This window comes from Meriones unguiculatus, chromosome 3 (genome assembly GCF_030254825.1).
Source record: "Meriones unguiculatus strain TT.TT164.6M chromosome 3, Bangor_MerUng_6.1, whole genome shotgun sequence".
In the NCBI taxonomy this organism is placed as follows: Eukaryota; Metazoa; Chordata; class Mammalia; order Rodentia; family Muridae; genus Meriones; species Meriones unguiculatus.
Window position 1 is genome coordinate 45,103,435 of NC_083351.1, and position 20,773 is coordinate 45,124,207.

The following is a 20,773-nucleotide window of genomic DNA, read 5'->3' on the forward strand; positions in this document are numbered from 1 at the left end:
CACTTACAGGCAGCTGTGAGCCATGGTCAAGGTGTTGGCAGAGCTGCTGAGACACTAGTGCTGGGCTCTAACACTGTTCTTCACTGCTGAGCCTCGTACCCACCCGATTCACCACTCATTTTCAATTACTTTAATTACTTTACCGTTTCTTACATATTTTTTTTTCTGGCTGTTTCCTCCAGGTAGAATCTAAGAGAAGGAATTAGAGGAATGAAGGTGTGCACATGTAAGACTTTAAGTATATATTTTTACCACGAATTGGCTGGGTATGGTGGTCCACACCTGTAAACCCACACACGTGAGAGGAAGGGCAGAGAGATCACCAGTTCCAGGCCAGCTTACTTTCAGGTTTGATGCTACTGTGGGGTTTATAGTGAGACCTAATCAAAAACAAAACAAAACAAAATTATGTGGTATTATTTAATTCCTACCAAGAATATAATTTGGCTGTACTCTAGCTACCACTAGACCAGAAAATATTTTTTTCTTAAGCTATTTTTTTTTTTACTTATAAAATGCCTCAAAATCTTAAAATTATATCAGCATAACAATCTACATAACTATTTGGTTTTTTTGTGTGCACTGAATGTGATATACATACACATTCGATAAAATCTGGGAACTCGTGGATATTGTTGCAATGAATTTCTTCCCCCCCCCCATCCCTGCAAGTGTGGCTTGCCACTGAGCCACAGCCCTTAGCACATGACTTCAAGTTTTAAAAAAATTGACTACGATATTTTAAGTGTTATTTTTAAAATAGAAAAAAAGAATCTTGAACTTGGTATGAAAGCCATGTTAAATACTGTCGTGGAGATTCTGCTGCTGATTGTCACTGACCGGCTAGTACTGAGTTCTGCCCTAGTCACCTCCCCTTTCTAGACTTCAGTTAGTGAGAGTTCAGAAATGCTGGTCTTCCTGTGAGAAGGCACACCTCTACAAATGGCATTTCCCTCAGCTGCGTGTTTTCTTGAGAATGTGGGTTAGCCTAACACTAACTGGTATAAAATTGCTCTTTTTCCTTCTATTTTTGTTTTCAATGTTGACGACAGAACTTGGTAGTGCTTCTCCCACAGAGGTACAGCTCCTGACTCTGGTGTCTTTTCAGAAAGATCTAGACAAGAGTTTCACGTTGTCTATGAAAGTGCATTACAGTCTTTAAGATGAGCCCCAAGAAATTTATTTTAAAATATTTTTCTGAAATAACTTCATTGCAGAAGCAGAAAAGCTTAAGACATCAGATCCTCTTCATTGGTCAAATTTCTATATTGCTTTTTGTGTAAGTTAAAAATGAAAAAAAAAAAAAAGAAAAAAGAGATTAAAATGCCTATAATCAAGAAATGTAATTCTGCAGTCAGCTCAGGAAGTACATCATGTATCAACATTTTGACTCATCTTCTTTCATTTATCATTGTGTGCTAGTGCTCAGCTTCCATTACGAGACATTGTAGACACTAAACAAATATTCAATGGTTGAATGATAGTGCAGGTGCTTCATATTACAGTAACGACTGTGATGGAAATGTAAATTTAACTTCTACCTATGTGAGAAAGACTTCCTCACGCATTTGGGAATATTACTATTGAAACACCTTCTTGGGTATCTGAAGGTATATATACAAAGATTCATGTAGAGTAAGTTTAATATAAATTATTACAATTTCTCTTCCACTCAGAGCTGTTCAGACTAAGGGATCATGTATGCTTGTTTTCTTTAAGTCTCTAGATATGGACACCAGATAACCATGTATGTTTGAATGATGTTTGACTCTGGGCTATAAAAATATATCTTTTTCTGTTATGACAGAAAGGTATACTAGTGACTTTATTGTCTCAATATTTAAAAGATTCATAATCATCAGGGCAGTGGTTGCCTCATGCCTTTAATCCCAGCACTTGGGAGGAAGAGGCAGTCAGATCTCTGTAAATCCAAGGCCAGCCTGGTCTACAGATCAAGTTCCAGGACTGCCAATGTTATATAGAAAAATCCTGTTTTGAAAACAAAGCAAACAAACCAAAACCAACCAAACAAAAAAGATTTGTACTTTTCCAAGTAGTTTTCAGAAAACTTTTTGAAGACACATAGTATCTTCAAAACAAAATTAAAGTTTTTAAGAATTAAAATTAATTTGTTGGAAATTATTAGCTCAGCACACGAAGGGAATTTTACATAGATGGGAGGGCCAGTGAGTTAAAAGCTGTGCAACAAATGGTTAAATGTTTGAGGCTGGAGTAGTTAAGACTTTTGAAAGAGCCATGGTATTTATTCACCTGCTCTTTGTTTTGCTGAAATCATCATCTTGAACAATTTTTAAGTTGGAATTTAGAGTATAGATAACAACTGAATTTTTTTTCTTTTCACTTTAGAATTCTGGAAACAAGGGTATATATGTGTGTGTATATGTAGGTACATATATACATACATGTATGTATAAGTACAGATATATACATATATTTATAAATACATATATGTGTGTATATATGTATCTATACATATGTGTGTATAGGTGTATATACATATGTGTACCTATATATGTATGTATATATGTATGTGTGTGTGTATATATTAGAATGATGTGATTTGAACAGCTTCAAACAATTATTTCTGTTGAAATTTTTTTAATGTAGGCTGTGGCCCTAAAGTTTTTTTTTTTTTTCTTAAGTCTCCCCATAGAATTCATAGAAGTCCTCTTTCCCTCGATAAACACTTTTCTTTAAGAGAACTGCATATCTTGCCTTTTTTTTTTTTTTTTTTTTTTTTTTTTGAGGCAGGGTTTTTCTGTGTAGCCTTGGCTGTTCTGGACTCACTTTGTAGACCGGGCTGGTCTTGAACTCACAGAGATTTTCCTGCCTCTGCCACCCTAAGTGCTGGTATCACAGGCACGCACCGCTATGCCCGGCTTGCATGTCTTCCTTTTAAAAAACGCTTTATTAAGCAAAATGATTTATAGACTGTCCCCATCCCAGTGTCAGGCAAGTAGGAAGGTCCTGGGTTCATGGGTCACTCTGGTTGCAGGAGTTCTGCTTCTCGAACTAAAATTGCAAGATTTATCATTCTATTAATGTTCATAAAGTCACTCATTTGATGAGCCATAATTTCTCTTTATGGAGAGTTTGTGTGCCAGTCACTCGTGGTGCAGAAGAAAAGTCCAGACTTTCAACACATTCTTATTCTCTAGACCATTAGTAGTCTCGAAATCCCATCTGACTCCAGGGGATAATGACATAAGGTGTAGCATCAAACAGTAAATTTCAGGCAGTCAATGCGTCCCTCAAGAGATTTCCTTCCCGTTGGTGCTTGTGTGTAAAACCCAAGCTTTCCACCTTTAGTTTTAAAAAAGGAAGGGACCAGGCACCAACCCTCCTGATGGAGAAGATAAGCCAGTCTTTAGGCTTGCATTATCTTTGTGAATATTTGTGGGGGGTGAAATAGCAGGTGTGAACTTTCTCCTGCTTATCTAAATGGTCTGCTAATGGCAAAACATAATTACAGTTATTTAAGTAGCAAGTTTATTAAGGTATTCACCAAAGCCTCCAGCCACAGCTCTTCCCTTCACTGTCCCCACCTTCATTCACCAACTGTTTTTCTATCATTTCAGAAAGCCCCCCCCCCTCAAAAAAAAGAACAGTAAAACCGCCCCATTCCTTTTACGTTTAATGTCTTTCATTTATTTTAGTTGGGGAGTTAGAAAACTTCGGACTTCTAAAGGTAGAAAACCCAAAAAGGACGGTGGCACCATGAATAGAAATTTTAGTCTTCCACCTTCAACACAGCAGGCTGTGGCGGAGTTTTGCAATTGTTTGCTTCACAGCTTTGAAAAGTCAGCTTGCTGCTCTACCAGAAGGATTCAGTTTGTCCTCTACAGATCATCCCTTGGTGACCTATTTGGGATGGAAACTCAGCCGTGATACCTACCCTCCAAAAAGTACCCACCCCAGAAGCGCGAGGAGGCATCATCTCCCCATCAGCGACTGGATCTCCTGGCAGTCTTTGTCCCTTCTAGACGTGGAAGCTTGGAGAGGAGGTTTGGTTTCCAAGGATTGGAGCGTTTGAAGGGCGGGGCCATCTCCAAGTCCATCTCCCCCCAACCCCCCTCTTTTTTTGTCTTCTTCTCCTGGGACGGGAGGGCGGAGCAAGGTCCCCCCGCGGCCGCGTCGGGAGCTCTCTCAATGTCGGTCGCTCGAGGTGAGTGTTGGCCAGGGCAGCAGCCCGTGGCGTCGCGCCGCAGGTTCATTTCTGGAGTTCACCGCAGCCACTCCGCCAGCGGCTTCCCCGGCCTGTGCCAAGTGGGTTTACGAGGTCGGAGGCGTGTTGGGGCGCGCTGGCGCTGGCGCTGGCGCAAGGCTCCTCCCCAGGGCTCATTCCCCCGACCGCGAAAGCCCTGGAAACCCCTGGAAACCCCAGGTTTCCTCTGACCTCCGCTCCTTCCTCCCTCCTCGCCGCTGAGTCCCCGCGCCTGGGGAGGGAGAGAGGGGGGAAGGGCGGTCCCCATCCCCGCACTTCCGAACCACGCCAGCCCACAAGGTACCTTCACGTCGAGGAAGATATTTATCGCAGCCTCGGAAAGCCAGCAAGTGATAGGAGCTTTCAATCTGAAATACGATTGTTGTTATCGTGATTATTATTTTGCCCGGTGCAGAGCTTTTGACAGCAAAAGTCAGCTTTTTATTAAAGACAAAGAGGTAAATTATCAGTCGGGACGGCGCAGACCTGGCGCGCTTCCTCTGGCCACGAGGAATTGATGGGGGAGCGGCGGTCAGCACTCAGACACCCTTGGGGTCCTGGTCCGGAGGAGCTCCCGGACAGATAGGCTTGCTCAGGTCCCTCTGGCACCTGGGAAGAAGGGAGTCCTCCTCCTTAGCACAAAGCCAGGAAGATTTCGCTGCGGAGCAGCCTCGGAGATCTTCCTCGCCTTTCTTCCTCTGCTTTCTTTGACTCCAGGCTCCCTTTTGCCGGGGTCCTTTCTCCTAGCTTTCCTCTCCCTGACTCCCCCCCCCCCGCCCCGATCTTCCTCCCCCTCCTTTCTTCTCCGCCACACGCGTAGTGTCATTTATTTATTTATTTATCACCCCAAGCCATCAACACCCTTTTAGGACTCCCGAGCTTTTCAATGTGAGTGGGAGGAGAAAAGGGCAGGAAGTGTTGACTGGAAGGGGGTTAGACCGTGCGTCAGGGTGAGACATTCTGCCCTGGAATACACAATCGGGGAAATCTTGGGAAATGAGGATTTTAGATGGGCTTAGGAAACGCCGCTATCCGATGGGAACCAACTCTGCGCGTCTCCTCTGCTTTTATTGTATGGGTTTAGCGGTCTGGCTGCCCCGACTGTGGGGTGGGGGAAGGGGGCGAGTATTAAAGAGGACAATCTCGCCCAGGATCCTCAACACCGCGCCTTCACCGGATGCGCGCTCCTCAATGCGAAGGAATCCAGCAACAACCCCTAATTCAGAGGCGGACAAAAGAAACTTTAATTAAGGTCCCTGCACGGCGCGCTGAGCTGCTCGCTTTTCTCTCTTGGGGCTGTTGATGTCCAACTAGAGGATCTGAGAAATAGAAATGGTACCACCAGCCCATGCCCTTGAACTTCAATTGCTCCTGACTTGCTGTATTGACTTTTTTATTTTCTTTTCTCTCTCTCTCTCTCTTTTTTTTTTTTTTTTTTTTTTTTGTACTGTAGTTTCCCTTATCACCCACCCTAAATCAAATTAAAGCCTTAGGAGATCTTTAACCCGGTGAGGGGGGTGGGGTGGAAACCCACTTCTTTGAAAAAGAGTTCAGGACTATTGGGGGGGGATTACACTAAATAAAAATTCAAGGTGTGATGCTGCAGTTCAGCTCCTGTCTTCAGCACTATGACACCTTATCGTTAGGAGCGACGACTGTTACCTTCCAAGCCTTTAGATGATCTGCTGGAAAGTGCAAACGACGCGGGGCTCGAGGGTGGGAAGTTATTTAAGTAAGACCCCCACCCCCTTTTTGGTGCGCCGTCAAAACATTTCACAAGTTCGGAAAAGAAAGTGGTGGCTTCTGAATCAAGATGACGGGTTCCTTCTCCTCCTTTACGTATCAGAAGAGACATAAAACGCACAATGAGCCTTTATTTAGAGGGCGAAGGCTTAAAAATACGTGCCAGTAATGGACAACTTGAGCCCTTCACTGGAGATACACTACAAGCTGGAAAGGAATTAAAAAGCCCCACGTGGTTGATCTGGGTTTAGACTTCAACCTCCAGTTCTTCATCTCAGTTCTTTGCAAAGATTGGCCTCTAGATGGACGGGTACATTTGAGGGACCCTGTTGGGGCCAAGGCAGGGCTCCTGGGGCAGGGCTGATGGTGCAAGCGCTATGAGCAGCGGGGCAGGGTCTTCAGTGGGGGCTTGCTCCTCTGACCAGGGAGGCCGGGCGCCTCCGGGACGCGAGCGCGCACGCCTGGGGCCGGCGGTCGCGCTCCTCGCACCGCCTTTTCCGCAGGTCTTTATTCATCTCATCTCTCTCTTCCCCTTCTCCTTTGCCTCCTTCTCCTCCTCTTCCTCCTCCTCCTCCACCACCAGCACCTCCACCTCCTCCTCCACCGCCACCTCCTCCTCTTGCATCTCACTGGCCTGGCTCTGTGTTGTTCAGAGTGACAAAGACAATGTCCCAGCCTTAACTTTGCAACCACCTTGCCTCCTTCTGGGGTTCAGCGCGGGAGGGGGGCGGGCAGCAGCCGCAGCTCCAGCATCTCCTCCAGCTTCTCCTGCGCTTCTTCAGCTCTTGGATAATTCTTTCTATTTTCCTCCAGCCCTTCTCTCATTTCTTTCTTTCTTTCCCTTCCTCTCTCCTGCACGTTGTTGTTATTAGAAAGGCTTCGCGCACCCCCTGGTGCTCTGGCGTTTTGTGTGGCAGGAGAAGATTGTCTTCTCTCTTTCTGTCTTGCTTTCTCTCTCCCTCTGGTTGCTCATTATTCAGAGAGAGACACAGAGGGAGGGAGAGAGAGAGAGAGAGCGCGCGCGAGGGAGAGGGAGGAGAGGAGAGAGAAGAGCAGAGAGAGGGGAGAGAGAGTGAGAGGAGAGGGAGGGAGGGAGAGGGGAGAGAGACGGATATCTCAGGTCATCTGCAGCTGCAGCGAGTCTGAGGAGCCGAGGAAGGCAGGGAAGATGGCGATCCTCCATTGCTGAGACCCGGCAGAAGCACATGAGACTCCCAAACAACTTCCACAACAATAACCCGAGCAGGAAGAAGAGAAAGAGAAAGAGGATAAGGAGGCGGTGGGGCTGGAGAACCCGAAGCACCTCCCGGCGCCGGGACGCTTCTTCTGTAAGTTACTGCAATTAACCACCACCTCCGGGGTGGTCTGAGTGCTCCGGGGAGGAGAGCGCGGGGCGGTGGAGGCACAAACGCGCTCATTCATTCGGCCAAGGAGGGCTGGCGTCGCGGGGAGGAGAGGAAGTCCCCTGCATGGGCTAGCTATGAGGAGAGAGGAGAAGAAGCTAAAGAGAAGAGAGACCGTGGAGGAGGAGGGGGGGAGAGGGAGAGCAGCAGGGGGAGGAGGAAGAGGAGGAGAAGAAGCTAGGGAGGAAGAGGAGGAGGAAGAGGAGAAGGTGGTGGTAGCTGTTGAGGTGGCTGTGCTTTTCCTGCTGGCTGCTCCTTCTGCCTTCTGCTGGGGTGGGGGAAGAGGCGAGCCCTGTGGCTTAATTAATTTCGTGTAGTTCTGTGAAGAGAAGAGAGAGAGAGCGAGAAAAAAAATGAAAGATGAGAGGAGAGAGCTGGAGGCTTAGGACGGATGCTCCGAGTGTGGGGACAGGAGTAGGGACACAGAAGGGGGGCGGAAGGCTTGAGGCCAGGAGAGAGAGACCTGAGCCCGAGCCAGAGGGAGCGAGCGAGGGGTCAGAGGAGGGAGCGCTCGGAGCGAGCGGCCCCGACCTGAGCGGGTTGACCTCTTTCTTTCTCTGTCCCTCTGCTTCCTTTCCCCTCCTCTGTCTGCCTGTCCCCCGCCCGATGGCAAAGCCGTGCGGATTGGCACCCCCCCTCTTCCTCAGGTATTTGGCTCTCCTCTCTCTCCTCTCTCTCCGAAGTTGGGATGCGGGGTCGGGATGTGTCGAGGGGGTGGCTGCCGCCGCCGCTGCTGGGGAGGAGTGAGGCGACGAGCTGGGGGCTGCGGGCCGGGTGGGGGCGCAGGTTGAGGGACAGCTGAGGAGCTGTCTCCAGGCTGAAGGTTCAGAAGCTTCTGGTTGGAGGAGGACAACGGTTTCTGGAGAGGAGAAGCCATTACACATGCCTGGCTCTCCTCTGAGGCTGGGAAAAAGGAAGGCAGGGGCCTGGGGGTGGGGGTGGGGGTCGTCTCACTCCTGGTGCGGTTCCCAGGGGTCTGCCCTCCCTCCAGGCACGGGGGAAGCTGCAGCCGCCCCCCCACTGGAGCAGCCCCTCTCTTTCCCTTTCTTTATCTCCCTGTCCTCCATTTGCAAGCTGTCTGCTTTGGTTCCAGTCCAGACTCCAAAACACAAAGCTCCTTCTCACGTTCATTCTCCAGGCTGTTCACCGTTCCTGAAGGAACCCTGGTTTTCTTTTCATTGTGGCTCTTAACCTACAGAGAGGGAGGGGAGGAGGTTGCCTGGACTTCCTTTTATATTCCTCCCTAACCTTAAAAAAAAAAAAGAAAAGAAAAGAAAAAAAGAGAAAAGAAAAGAAAAAAAGTTTCATTTTTAAGCACGCGCCTGGCATGGGGGAAGACCAACCAGTTGGGGCTTTCTCCAGGGCTCCCGGGGGCTGTGTCTGCGTGTCTGTGTTGGCTGTTTGGCATGGTTTGGTTTTGTTTCTGGAGGTTGCTCGCAGGTTTGGGTAGGAAGTGACTAGTTGGGGTTGAGAGCTGAGAACTGAATCAGGTAATCCTTGTCATGCTATAACTCCACCAGAAAATGGAGGAGAGCGGGCTTCCAGGAGACAAAGCTGGGATGAGAAGTGTTTATAGAATTATGGATGTCTCCATTTTGAAGCTCTGTTGGTGATGGCTGGAGCAAGAGGCATGCCTGCCTACTCCTTCTCCCTCTCCAGAGGGAGACCTTGTGGTTCCTCACTATCTATTCATTAAGCAAGGAAATGAGGGCTTTTAGGGGTTCCTCAGATTTTTTCTCCCACCCAAGGAGTGCTTTCAGAAGTTACTGAGATGTTTGTTTCTATTTTAAAGTAAACTTTTGGAATTTTTTCTCCTTTGGAGTGGATCTGAAGGGTTTTTGACCTCCTTCAGGAAAGGCAAGGCAAAAACCTTAAAACATTTCCACTGAGATCTTCTCACAACTTTGAGCTGCTCCAGGTCCCCTGAATGTCTCCAGGAAATGTTATTTCCTCAGTGTGAGTGAGGATGGCTGGTGGCCTTAAGCTGAGATTTTTTTTTTCTTTTGAGTTCTGGGGCTTGGTTATCATCAGTGTGGTGCGTTGCAAGACTTTATTGTCTTGCTTAGGTTGATTTCTCCCAGAAAGAATAGAATATATTTCTTCCAGATCTCAGAGGAACCTCTTCAGACTGGCAGCTTCTTATGGTTCTCCATGCCTCTTCAGGCTGCTTGCTCCATTTCTGTGTTAGGCCTGCTTAGTTCCTTTGTTTCCCCCTTCCTTTTCCTTCTGCTGCTTTTTCCTCTCCTCTGTTCTCCAGTACTGTAAATCTTGAGAAATATCACTATGTCTTCTTAACAATGTCACTATGGAAACAAATGATGTCAGTTGAGAAAACCTTATGTCCAGGTATCTTAACCTTTTTAATTGGAGGAATTTATTAATCTTGTAGGAAGACATTTTGTGAAGATGGTTTGAAAACAGGAGCCAGTCCTACCTCAGCATACACACACACACAATGATGTGAAACCCTTCACAGTTTAGTTCTAGAGACTGTATGTAATTGACCCAAGTAAAGAACTGAATTCTGAAATGCTTTAGGGATTTATAAAAGCCAACCATGAAGATGTTGCTTTTCCATTAGGTCAGGTAGCCATCTTGAGGATGAGGGAAGATGTTAGAAGAATTTTAGATGGACAATTGGAGATAGATGAGGAAGGTTTCACATTGGGATGAAAACTTGGAGGAGATTCAGAACCAATTAACAGATTCTGAGGGGGCTAATTGGACCTTGCTTTCAACTAAGGAGAAATGTAGAGAGGTACCAGCTTCAACAGAAATAAGGAACATATTGGTGAGACACTTAGACCAGCCTTTTTCTTGTCTTGCTTTCTCATTATGTGTCAGATTTTTGTACGAAAAGTTCCTTCTGTCTACAGTGTTTTTGTGCATATTGAAGTGGTTTTCTTTTCCAGATGTAATTATATTCTGTTGAGTAGCTGGTAGCAATGTCACTCAGCAAATGCACAATGCTGTATATGACAACATCACATTTTTCAAACCAAACTGTTGTGTCATTAATTGAGGGTTATTGTTCTTCTGAGGGGTGTGAAAGGAGACAGGGAAATACATGGCTCTTTAGCTTATAATTGTCCATGGTCAATGAAGTAAAACCCTGTTTGTACAGATGAAGATATATGGTTTTCAGCTGATGTGTTTGCTCATTTAAAAATATGATATTCAAATCTTTGCCCCTTTATTAAAGACCTAGGCTTCTCCAAGAGAGATTAGAAAAAATTCTTGCCTGGAATCAGAGCTTTTATTTTTCATTTTAGGATGTTACCTTTTGACTGAATCACTTTGGTTTTTAAGTTGTCATGTTATATTTAAGTTTGGTAATGCATATATGGATGCTACATATTCAGATGGAAGTTTAAATGCAGTAGATAGTTATTTGGGCAAGTAATTATCAGATAATTTTGCATCTAATTAACTTGTGTTTATGTAAACATAAATATGTTGCTCTTGAAACAAACTTTCATGATATCTTTTTATGGTTGTTAATACTGGCGCTAGTGATTAGTGATTAATTTGTTTTAGTGTGTGGTGGGGGTGGGGGTGATGAAAAAAAATCCTGCCAGTCACTACAGCAGTTTGACTCACTACAATTTTTACTTGTAAATCAAATGATTTGGTGTCTTCTAAGATAGTGTTAGAAAGCTATGTGAAGGGGAAAATTGAGGTACTTAATAGGTATTTTGGAGTTTTGAGAATGTGTTCTGATAATCTAAAAGATACTTGCATATGCTTTGTCCTTAATCAGCATAGGAGGTCCCATAACATTTTTAAGGGCATGGATTCTTGATTTTTTTTTTCTCTAGACCTACACACTGAATTAAGACAAATATTTTAGATTAAGCACCGTGAAAGAAATAAAAAAATAATGGCAGGTTGGACTTCTCTCTTGCTATCAAAGCTCACAGATCCTTTTTTTTTGGTTTGAGATACCAATCCACAAGGATTATCCTTGCCATACAAAAGATAGTTGTTGCATCTTCATATTCACTAATATTTCTCTTCTTGATTTTACATAAGATCCATCGACCTCATTCCCTGAAGATGCCCCTTACACCACCCCTACTCTCACCTTCTGTAGGAAAAAACTTTTGGGTGGATTAAAAAAAATCTATGTCCATTTTTCCTAATGGAAGACCGTAGTGGGTAGGAGATCCAACTTTACTAATGCGCTTATGAGTACTTGTTAGTTTCCTTGAAAGAAGTGAGGGGTAATGTTGCTCTGAGCTTGAGTCTTGTTTTATATGTGATGGAATTTAATAGAGTTTAGTCTTCCTTTAATTATTACTGATGTTGGTTGAGATAACCTTCATCTTCTTTGTGGTATGTGTGTCTTTCAGATTGATAGTTCACCTACAATAGAGAAGTGGTGGGCCTGGGTTGATTATTCTAAGTTGGGAGCAGAGGTGCTGGTGAAGCGGGAGTGCTGTTTGAGAAAACACCACAGTCACGGAATAAGAAGCATATAAGAAACTAATCCAAACTGTAGAAGATTGTACATGTCTGAAGCTTTATGAGAAGTGCAGATTCAAAAGAAGTTGGGGCAAGGGCTTGGGCTGGAGCTCTGTGGTCGATTGAATGAGGCCCTAAATTTAATCCTCAGGACTTTTGTGGAAAAAAAGAAAAAGAAAAAAGAAAAAAAGAGGGAAAGGAATATTTCCCTGGTCTATGGACAAAATTCAGTAAGTGGAGACATTTTGCAAACACATTTCACAAACACATGCAAATGTGTTTGTGAAAGTAGCTTGTGAGAGTCCTATGCTTGTGAAGTTGATGACTTTGAAAGAAACAGTATCTGAGTGTTGGTGACCTATTAATTGATTATGAGAAAACAGAGAAGATAATAGATAATTCTAAAAGAGAATTCCTCTCCTTGTGTAATATGCCAAGACATCTGGCAGATGTTATGTGGGGCCCTTAGGAATGGACAGTTTAATTTTAGCTCAAGCAAGGAAATGGGAAGCTCTGAGCTCTTTTAATAGTACAAGTCTTAGTTTGGGGAAGGTTGCTTAAAATAATATGAAAGAAAGGGAAAGAGGCATTTTGTGGAATATGAGAGAACTGTAGGAGAGTAAGCTGAGGGCTCGGGATGACAGAAAAATCATTATTTCTCAAGTGGAAACTAACATCCACGTCACTAAAAAACTGACAGCTATTTACATTATAAGTGAAGAATATTAAGGTGTTAATACAAAACTACCAGTTTAGAAGCTAGGTATATTTTTTATACCTTAGAGAGATAACATATTTTAGATATGCTTCATCACCCTCATTTGACCCAAGAGGAAACTGGCACACAGACATGAAGTGACTTGCTTAAGGTCAGAAAGTTCAGGTGTGACGAAGCCAGGCCTAGAGCACAGGTCAGGTTGGATGACTGCAGCCACATGCCCTTTCCATTCCCCCAAGAGGATCTGATGGTTGTTGTAGCTGCGGGACAGCTGTCCCCTCCAGGCCTAAACACTCTGAGAAACTCTGCAGTCCTCCGCTTTGTAGGGCTGGAGTATGGATGTGTTGTTGTTTAACATGTGGGATCTTGGAGCTGAGGAATTACACTTCCTTCAGAAATGCAGATGCCTATTTAGCAAACCTTTAGCTGCTTGGTTGATAGCTGTATTTTTCTTTTAAGTTTTCTGTTTGCCTCTCTAGTTCTACCATCCAGGGCTTATAAGTGCTTTTCAAATGCCCTTCTTTGGAAATTTGTCTGGGTCTATTGCAACTTGCAAAAAGTGTCCACAATTGGACTCCGAGGATCTGTTTTGCAACATGGTGCAAATTCAAATTGGCTGCTCTCAAACATGCCATTTTGTAATATTGATGAATGGTTGAGAGGTAAAAATCTAGTCTTAACTGGTGATTTTCTAGTATTCGCTACTCATTAAAAAAAAAAAGTATTTTCTACATATCTTCTTGAATCCTAACTCTCTCTTGCAGATCAGTAGCTATTTCCCATTCCCCCAATAAACAGGCAGTTATTATTCAAATGACTTGGGCAGAGTCCTTTGGAAAGGGTGAGACAGGTTTCTGTTGTGGACATTTTGTAAACTTTTTTTTTTTTTTTTAATAATCCCAAGTGGGAGAGTTTAGTTTGTCCATACCTGTTAATTGTCTCGTGCAAAGTGTGGTCTTTGGCAGCTGGAATTAGTTGAATTCTGAGCACTTTTTGAAGGGTATAATATAATATGATAGACCAGAGGAAGAAGGTGTTGGCTTGGAGAAGGCAGAGGAGGACTGTTTGCTGCGAATGCTGGTTTGCTGGTTACCTGGACTTCTGGATTTCCAGATGATGGATATTGGTATTGCCCCCAAAAGATGCTACGACCCTACTCAGCAGGAGGAAGTAAAGAGGGCTACGCCCCCTTTCCCTTACAACCTTCTTTTTTCCCTACCTGGGGTTGTCAGATTGGAAGGGAGGTATAAGCTTTAAGGAACCTCCAAATGAAGTAGTGTTTGAAAAACTAGCACCTACGAGTGGCAACCAGATGTAGGGCTTGGAATAATACAATCTGGTTTCTAACGCCATAGAGTAGACAGCAGGGTATGGAGAAATGAATATACTGTTTCAGGATATAAGGAAAAGGTTTACCATTGGTTTCTCTCTCCCACTTTACTCCCAGAGGAGATTTTCTGGTTTTGCTTCTTCGTCTTCCTGCATTCTGTTTTAAAGAAGGTTGTGAGAATGATTGAACAACTGGAAAAGTTGCTAGTGGATGTACAGGGGTTGAAGAAACAAAAAAATGGATGAAATAGAAAAAAAATCAGAAGGTTCACTCGTTTTAAAAAGGATTGCAGAGTTGGCAGTGCAGCCATATAATTTGCAGGTAGAGGTTGAAATGCTTGGAAAGCAAAAAGCACCATTGGTAAAGGGAGAACACCTGGTAACTAAGAGACAGGGTTTCCCACAATTGTCACTCAGTCCTGCTCTGAACACTTTTGGTGTCAAGTTCCCACAGCCCCTGCGTAAGGCAAGGGGCTGGGAGAATCAGAAAGCCTTACAGAGTGAAAGGGTTAAAGAGAGACAACCCATTTCAAGAAGAAAGGTTAAATCTGAGCAAACTGAGCTGCCAGAGGAGCAGCCTCTGGTTACGAGATCACCACCATTAACTTTCCCAGCAGCTGCCTTACATATCCAAGCAGCTAAAAGAACTGCACCCCCTCTCCCACTAACCCTTTCTTCTACCTCGTGTTGGGGTGTTGGAAGGATTTTGGGTGGAGAAGGGAAAAAGATACATAAGAAACCCAAATAAAATAAATTTAAAAAGTACGCCAACAGGTTTCCATGCCTGTCTCCTCTTGGACAAGAACAAGCAATTTTACAAGGAAGAAGAGCGATGTTTGGAAGTTTCCACATTTTCTAAGCTTCTTCCAAACAAATGCATAAATTCTTAATCTTCGAGGCAGCCCAGAGAAGGTAGTACTGGATACGGGACTTTTGTCAGAAACACAGTTAATGCTGTAAACAGTTGAACCTCAGTGTGGCACTCCTCCAAATGAGTTGACTATCGAAAATAAAATGTTCCAGAAGAACTGGGAGAACAGGAAAGAAGTTAAAACAGCATGGTTTGCATGCCAGGGCTGAAGGAAAGAGAAAAAAAGTTTAGGGTATAAGGGGGTGGGCACTGGGAAGAAGATAATCAGAGCTGAACTGTCTCCTGGATTTATGAGACCCAGGAGAAGTTTCCAAATTCAGCAAAGTGGGTTTTTATGAATCTAGATGGAATCTGCAGCTTACTAGGAAGCTCCTCTGAATTTCTGTCCCCTTGAACTGTGCAACTGATTAATGAGAAATCCAGCAGAAGCGATTTGGATTTACAATTCCTGCTTGGACATGCTGTCATATAACTGATCTTTTTTCCAAGGACCATGACCCTCTGCAGTTGTGAAGTCTTCAGATGTGTGGCTCCAGTGCAAAGTTGATTATGGGGGCAGTTGGGTGGGGGAGTAGAGTGCCCTGGTAGGAGAAGGTGCTGGGACTGTTCCGTAACTTCTGGGGAGCAGCTTGCTTCAGGTCTTCAAAGCATTCTTCCTTAATTCCTAGCTGGACACATTTTTTTCTTGACTCATTCTTGGAGGGTTGGAGGGAAGGTTCCTTTTCATGCCAGCCCATGGGTGTTTTGGTATTGATTTCTTAGCCTTTGTGTGTTTGCTTGTTCAGATCACTGCTTGTTGCTTCTGGATATTAATAAGATGCTTAATGCTGTACCTATCCACTCTTAAATGCAACTTCACTCACAGGGTAAAACCTGCTCATGGGGACAAGGGATTGATCACTTGTGTGTTTTTGTTTTCTGTTTGTTTGTTTTGTTTTGTTTTGTTTTTTAATTGAAGACGAGGACTGTAATTCAGAAAGTTAGTTGCTAGGCATTGGAGGAGACTTTGAACAGAGAGGAAAATGGAGAAACTGTTCCCAGGACCCAGTGGATCCTGATTAAAAGTTTTAGGATCACTTGAAAGGGAAGGAAGCATTCACCCAAGGTGAGTAAGCAGAGACTTACCTTGGATTCATATTGGTTAGAGCACAGAAGGAGCCAGAGGCCCAGGCTGGATGACTGTGTCAGAACTAATTAAGCCCAGGATTTGTGGAGAGGCTTATCTGCCTCAGAGCCCAGCTGGGGAAGGCCAGACTCATTCTCTAAGCCCTCGTCTGGCCAGTTGAACCAGAACACAAGCTAAGGCCCTCCAGTTTTACCTTCTCTTCCCTATGCAGGTGTAAGAAGGCAAAGCAATTATTCTTCAGATTCTTCAGTTTTTCTTCTGTCTGTTGAGTGCTTCTCTCTTGAGCTGGGAAATGCCAGAGGCGGTGGGGCAAGGGTGGGGGAGTGGAAGCTGGTTACCTCAGAGGGCACATTCTCCCTGTTAACACTGCAAATGTGCCTATCACATTGTACCCTATTACTCAGAAAATAATTGTGCAGTAGCACAATGTGGGCTACTTGAAAGATGTTTGCTGCACAAAGGTTCCAGTACTCACCTGCAGATTAAGAAATGGGTTTCTAAACCATCTCATTTCTGTTGCTAATGAAAAGCTTTGGAAGGTGCCTGTGAATTAGAGCTCCAGCTGCTATCATGGTAGGGAAGTTAGGCCTTGAAAGGATACATGGATTATCCCGTCAGAAAAGCAAACAGTAGCATCAGCACAAGTAGAAAATAGACAGGGTTGTTAAGCTAACAGAAAAGTAGGCTAAAGCATTGCTGTAATTATATGGTGAAAATTTGCTGGGAAAGAGAGAGCCTGCTTGGTTGGCAAAGGGAAAAGACATGAAGGTAGGGGAATAATTGACAAGTCAAAATAGAAGAGGACTGTCCACTGGGAAGTAAGGCATTGCTCTTAAGAAAACAATAAAGCAAGCAGAGAAAGACCTTGTAATTTGGTATCCATTGCATGTGAAATATGAAGATCAATGGCTAAGACCACACATTCTTTAGTAAGTTTCTATTGGGAAAAAAACTAGAATTGGACTTGGAAGACAACTCATGGGACTTCCGGTTTATAATTGCAGCCCTTTGGTTAAAGGACAGATGGAAACTTGAGGGAGCTGGTTAAGTAGGCTTGGTGCAGATTTTCTTGGAAAATGAATGATGCAGAGAATAGAGCACTGTCGCGAATAGCTGCATTATTGATGGGCAGAAAATGTGATAGTCCTCTAAGGTTATCCATGGCACTTCTCAGCCTACACTCTGAGCAGCAGAAGAAATGAAAACCAAAGACCTGTTTCTTTCAGAGAGGAAAAGAGTGGACCATGAGCACTGCCTGGGTGTCCAGTTAAACCATTTGATTCAGCATAGGCTGATGGACCAGTCTACTCCCGCATTTTCAAATTCAGAACCAGGCCTTTGAGGTGCAAGCTATTTAACCATTCTCATCCCTGGTTACATTATCCCTTTTTGTTATGAACAATTAATCAGCAACTGAACAATAGTTATTCCATTGAGGTGGTCATGGGCCTCATTTAGGCATTCTTCAGTTGGGGCAGAGTGGGAACACTGGGTTACAGACTAAAGCTACCCTAAGGTAGAGAACAGCTAGAGATCATGTTAAGATTTCAACTTAATCACTTACCCACCAGAACCCCCTTCCCCCCTCCCGGTTTCAATAGTGAATAGTCTCTGAAGAATGTCATAGTGTTTAATAGTAGTAACTAGTAGGAGGGAGTTTGAATGTCAGAGTTCAGGTACAAAACCTCCTCCCCTTTTTGCTGTCAGTTGAATGTTATCCTAATATTGAGTGAAAACAATAGCAAGTATATATGATTGCTTCATCAAAAAATTCTGCCAGATCCTATTTAGCACAGGAGTACCGCAGAACCCTTCAAAATGTTATTTTCCTCCTGTTTGGGCTTATAGTTGATAGTAATACCAGGTTTAATACTGAGGAGCTAGGTGCTGCTGACAAAGTGGAAGAAACCAAGGGTTAGGGAGATAATTTGCCCGGGGTCATGAGCTAAGGAGTAAGGGGGCCAGAGTACACTAGAGAGGTGCCTTCCTCCAGAGCCTTGGCTCCCTGCTGATGGGCCCTGACCTATATGCTAATAGCTTATGTTCCTGATGTTCTGTCTCCTCCCGTAGCCAGGAGTCTTTGTGCTCTGGAAGGGAATCTGCTCATAATGGGAAATTGATTGATTGTAATGTATTGGTTAAGAGGATAGAGGCAGCCTGCTCCAATAAGTTGAGAAAGTGTTTTATCAACAGCACCCTCTTGATAAAGCACCTTTGTCTTCTGATTTACAGAGGAGACTCGGAGGACTCACTCAGGAGAATACATATTTTTAAATTGTATCAAACTCATTAAAATGCTTATACAGACAGAGCTTTAATGCAGGCACTTACCTGCACTGGCAGACAGACAAGCTATGTGACTCTCTCTTAGGGTCCCTTTTGGAAATCTTGATGCTCAGGATTGGCTTTGTTGTCAGAAGGCTGATGAATGTTTTCAGAAGCTCTACAGACAGACATTTGAGAGTTAGTGAGTGATCATTTGTGGAAAATGGGGCCGATTCTCTTAAAAATGTGGGTGCTGTTACTCTTTGCTCTCTGTAGTGGTTACCATCCATTCTACTCAGACTATAGAGAGACAAGGAATGTTCCAGTCTTGTTTGGTTCTTCTCAGACTGTTCCTGAACAGTCCAGAAGCTGCTGTGTAGAGGTGACCACAGATGCTCTTCATAGAGTGATTGGTGGTCCTTATGGAGATAGAGGTGGTCCATATACTCCTAAGTTAACCAGGACTATGAATGTATGAGCCATTAGACACTACTGGCTAAATGGCCTCATCAGCCTGCAAACAACTAGTGCTAATTCTGTGATATCTTTACAGTGTGTGTGCCAGTTATCTGAACTCTGGATCCCAGGCAGACATCCAGATAAAACTTTTATAGAAGAGTAAACATATACCCTGTTTTTAAAGTGCTCGAGGAAAGGCCATTTTCACCTCATTAGGATAATTACCTGTCAGACTTACCCAAACCATTGTTTCCCTTTCCTTTTTCCTGTGTTGGGTCTTGTACATGATAGAGAAAAACTTTACCCCAGAGCTACATTCCCAACCCTATTGAGATGCAGCATTTGGAGGGCAGAGGCTGGTGGATCTCTATGTGATCAGGGCCAGCCTGGTCTACATAGAGTTCCAGGACAGCCAAGGCTATGTAGAATGACCCTGCCTCAAAATAAGCAAACAAACAGAAATAAATAAAGCAAATGAAACCTCATTAGAGTGTAGTGGGTATTCATGGGAGAGAGTAACTATAACAAGCATGTGATTCTTTGGAGAGAATTTCTAATGGAGAGGAAGTGGGACTCAGTAGCAGCATGAACTGTGTTCCCATATCAGCCTATCTCAAAGAGTGGTTTTCGAACCAACTTATTCCATTGGTCTTCTTAATTTTTTGGAGAGGATCCTACCCAGGCTTCCTTCAGAAACTGCTTTGATGAAAGCAAGGTCTGGGTGCCATGGCAATTGGACACAAGATCTTCAACTTATGAGCATGCTCACACTGCGGGAAAGAGAGAGGGGCCTTAGGGACATGTGTGAGGGAGGCAAAAAGATAAAGTGTATGTATTTAGGCCTGGCAGAGGAATTAGCCAGTATCTTGTAAAGGAAAGAAAAGAAAACCACATTTTCAGAGACAGAATCAACCTTATCATTAAACAATAAAAAGCACATCGTGTAGATTACATGAACTAGCGTGCTTTCAAGAAAACAAGACTTCTGTCCTTCTAGCTAGCCCCTTACAGTTCAGTCGGTCCTTCAGCCCCGTGGCTTTGCCTCCAATTAGTAATTTCTTGGGGCTGAAAAGTGGAGAGGTGTTCAAGAGCAGATGTTGGCTGGCTGTGAAATCCATCCCTGCTCTGTGGTTGACTCGATGCCCCGTGTACTGGAGCGTTCTCTTTCTGACCAGTGGCTGCAGCTTGTTAGTATGAATGAACATCACCCATAGGTCCTGAAATTAGCAAGTGTTAAATGTTATGTGATTATTAGGGGGAAAACAAGATAATCTAGTCAGTGGGCTTAATTAGGTTGTGATTGCCCAATTGCTGCTTCACAATAATTATATTCATAACCCCATTTCTAGACGTCAACTACAATTATCGGGGCTGACCCCAGCACAGGTAAGTGTTTGTGATCTTACCTGGAGCACACTGGGTGGTGAATCCCTGCTGTCTCACCTCTTGTGACTTTCCCATGATCCCCTCCTCTGTAGAAAGGCCTGCGACAGTATAATTTCGCCTGCAACCACACACACTATGTTTAACTTGTGTCAGCTTCTACAGAAAAGTGTATTCTTAGATTTTAAACAGCAGATAAGACAGGAAAGCATAAATACACTAGCAGGTGAGATTCTTGAAGCATAAACATTTTTTAAATTGGCCACATTGTTTTTCTCTTAGCATATTGGTCTGTCAGTAGCTTTAATGTGCTTCATGTGACAAGATGTTTTATGTTATAAGGCAGAATTTCAAAGTGAAAGAATCATTTGTTTGTAAATGATGCCGTATCAACAGAAAGGTCTGAGAAACTCTAGAGGGGAACTTTTTATGATATTCCTTGCTTTGCCCCAAATTTGTGAAACTCGTTGTCAATGTTTTTGTAGTGTAAGAACATCAGGCTAGGAGTCGGACTGCTTGCCCACCGGGGTGGTGGCCCATGTTGGTAATCCCTGCATTGAGGAAGGAGAAGCAGGAGGATCAAGGATCAGTCATCCTCAGCTACACAGTTTGAGGTTAGCCTAGGCTACATCCATATATATATGTATATATCTTATGTATCTTATATATATATTATATATGTATATATATCTTATGTATATATATATGCATATTGTATCCCTGTCTACATGATATATATATATGTGTGTGTGTGTGTGTGTGTGTGTGTGTGTGTATCTTATGTAAA

At 43.8% G+C, this 20,773-nt stretch overlaps 1 protein-coding gene and 1 long non-coding RNA gene across 5 annotated transcripts in view; one reads left to right on the forward strand and one right to left on the reverse strand.

Moving 5' to 3' along the window:
• Positions 1-3,142: 3,142 nt before the first annotated feature.
• On the reverse strand, positions 3,143-4,977 carry LOC132653053 (uncharacterized). Its single transcript, XR_009590704.1, has 3 exons — positions 4,712-4,977; positions 4,530-4,593; positions 3,143-4,278 (listed from the first exon to the last, which is right to left on the reverse strand). It is a non-coding gene; the product is annotated as an uncharacterized LOC132653053 (long non-coding RNA).
• The window catches only part of Znf462 (zinc finger protein 462), a 142,523-nt gene continuing 125,858 nt past the window's right edge, over positions 4,109-20,773 (forward strand). The window contains exon 1 of one of the 4 annotated variants that reach the window (XM_060379931.1): positions 4,109-4,186. The gene's annotated coding sequence lies outside the window, so the exon portion shown is untranslated. The other 3 variants (XM_021644123.2, XM_060379932.1, XM_060379930.1) reach the window with 3 other exon arrangements.